Below are 3,117 nucleotides of genomic sequence, written 5' to 3'. Positions count from 1 at the left end.
AACTTCAGGCAACTGGTCCAAAACCTAGTCTCATGGTCCCCTTGGTTGACTACCATCATTTCAGCCATAGTTGGGCCCCTGGTCCCTTCTCCTGATTGGTATTACTGTAGGACCCTACCTCTTAAAAACCCTCCTAAACCATATACAAAAGAATGTAGGTGAAGTCAGACTTATGGTGTTGGGAGCCCAGTACAGTCCCTTAGACACAGAAGGATGGAAAACAAAAACAAAAACCTGTGGCCTAATGATGTGCAAGATTGACATCAAACCTACTAAAACCAGTGGGGAATGTGGTAGTAGGAGCAAATGTGACTCCATTTTGTTTTATGACTTCATTCTGTAGAACAACCATGCCAAGTAGAAGAGTCATGACTGGAGCAAGATGTTCTTTTCCTTTTGCTATAGAAACCTTTAAGAACAGAGGAACTACCTAATGGGGTATTGTTTCTGTAACTAGGGTAACGGGGCTCTGTTTCTGTAACTGGGGTGACTGGGCTGTGATTGGTTAGGCTTCCCTCTGCTTGACTGGACTGTCCCGCTTCTGTAACCTGGCTTGCTTGCATTGGCTAGACCCTCCGAACATCCCTTTTGCAGTTTTCAGGCTTATAAGGAGTGCCCTTGCAATTGTTCGGGGCTGATCAGGGGAACAGCTTTATGTTCTGGTCAGCCGCCACCGGTGTGCTTCAATAAAGGCTTGATTCGATTATACGTGAGTGGTCTGGAAGTCAGTTTATGAAACCCTGGGACAAAGCTTTAACTATAACATCACCTTTTTCTTTTTACTGAATGTTTTAGTTAGGTTTTTCACTGATCTGACCAGAACAATTTTAAGCGAGGAAAAGTTTGAGGGCTCACGGTTACAGAGGTCTTAGTCCACAGAAAGCTGGCTCAATTGGTCTGGGCTCAAGGTGCGGCTGAACATCATGGCAGAAGAGTTTAGCGGAGGTAAGCAGCTCACATAGTGATTCAGGCAACTGAGAAAGTGAGAACAACCCCACTGACCAGATACTGTGCCCAAAGCCACGCCCCAATTCCCACCTCCTACAGCCACACCCTACCACTTCAGTTACCCCTCAGTGAACCCCTATGGGGGATTAAATCACTGATTGGGTTAAGACTCTTAAAACCCAATCATCTCTCCTCTGAACCTTCTTGCACTGTCTCCCACTTGAGCTTGTGGGGGACACCTCCCATCCCAACCATAACACTATTTTTTAAACATCGCTACTTGAAAATTTTTAAATTGTACATTCGTCTCACACTTGGAGTTTACATTAGATTTCTAACGGGCAGTATGGGGCCATACCTCAGAAGGAACTTGGTGGATGTAACCAAGAGAAACATGTTACCAGGCAGGCACCAGACACCAGGACACAGGGAGTGAGGTGACCAGGCGCCTCCCTGAGCCCATGTGTTTTTCCTTCTGTAGGATCTGTACTCTACATAGCTCTAGTGATTGCAAGAGGTCCAGCTTTGTCTATATTCATTCCTGTACTCAAACTTGCCTGCTGCATCCCTGCTGCCTAACAAATTAAGCCAAAACTCCACATGAGTCAATTGGATTTCCTGCCAATCCCTCATGGCTCCTCCAGGCACGGTCTTTGGAGGAAGTGGAATGACTTTTAATTTCTAACCTCACTTCCCTGTCTCTGCACCCTTGCTTTGGCTGATCCTTATGCTTAGGGTGCTCTTGCTACCCCTTCATTTCCACTGAGAGAAATTCCAAGCTTCAATTCTTGCCTCACCTGGGAAACTCTGCCCTCAATTCCCTGCACCACCCCTTCATCTGAACAGTTCTTTCTCAAAGCCTCTGACAACCAGTTTAACAAATTTCTTCCCCACAACTCTTCAGCTCTTGGTTCCTTAAGATCTGGAACTTGCCTTCCTGGAGGTCTCTAACTCACCTTTAGGGCCAGGTGCCACATGATTAGCTGCTGAACTGGATCAAATAGGCTCTGAGTACTCGAGTTAGAAGGTAGTACAGAAATCTGGTGGAAGAAAGGTGGCATGGGAGGTACTGGAAATTTAAACCTGGAAGCTAGCTTAATAGTCCATTCCTTAGGAGAGACTCTCCCACAAGGGTCTTTGTTAGGGTCACATACCAGGGAGATGGGTGAATAATTAAGGCTGAGTCCACCCTGGAATGACGGGGAGGGGGGGCAGCTTGGCTGGTGACTCAGTAAATCAAACAGAACAATGGAGGCTATGTTTGTCTATCTGCATTATTGAAGAGAGCTTTAATTGGTCCTGTGTCAGGGCTTTCTCTCACACTTAGGGGTCTGACCTGACCTTTCCAAGACCCCGCAGCAGGGCAAACAGGGTTATCTCCAGCAGCAAATGCCTCCGGATCTGTGAAAGGTGGCCCGGGTCTCTAAGGGATCATTAAGGGGAGGGGATTGAGAGGAAGGGAGCAGGTTTCTCAAGGTCTAAAAATCGCTTTTCTTATATGTTGTGGCCATGAGTTCCTTGTTGGGAAACTGCAATGGTCACTAAAAGAGGCTGTTTGGGGCTAGCCTGGTACAGACGGGTCTGAATTCCTCAGGACGCACGCAAGGGCAAGGTTCTGAACAACGTGTTAGGTATGGATGATACCTCGAGGACGGAGGGAGTGGATGCGAGCCCTGAAATCTACTTGAGGTCAAGACTGTGCCTTTGTATTTCCCTAACAGCTAGCTCACCGCGGGCCACAAGGGATGCGCCCAAACTTAAGTCCTTTCAAACTGAACCAAACGGCGACAAAAGCCCTGGCTCTTCCCCACTCCCACGCCTGTCCTCCCCAGGCTCGCAAGTAATTCTTCTTCTCCGGAGCGAGCGGGCCTCGTCTCGAAGATCCGGGAGGGACCGGGTCAGGGAGAAGTGGGACCCTGGAAGCAGGGAACCTAGGCGGGGTGGACGAGGGGGGCGTGTGCGCACGCACGTGCCGGCGCGCAGGAGTGCTGGGGGAAGGGGGTGGTCTCCGAAAAGGGGAGGGGAGAAGGCAGGGGGCGGGGAGAAACAGGCTTTTTAGGACCCGGCTGCGGCGGCGAAGGAGAAAGAAGCGGAGGAGGCGGCACCCGCGCTCGCAGGGCCGTGCCACCTGCCCGCTCGCTCGCTGCTGTCGCGCTCCCCACCGCCAAC

This window comes from Callospermophilus lateralis, chromosome 9 (assembly GCF_048772815.1).
Source record: "Callospermophilus lateralis isolate mCalLat2 chromosome 9, mCalLat2.hap1, whole genome shotgun sequence".
Lineage (NCBI taxonomy): Eukaryota > Metazoa > Chordata > Mammalia > Rodentia > Sciuridae > Callospermophilus > Callospermophilus lateralis.
The sequence above is the reverse complement of the archived record's forward strand: the minus strand, read 5'-3'. Positions refer to the sequence as shown.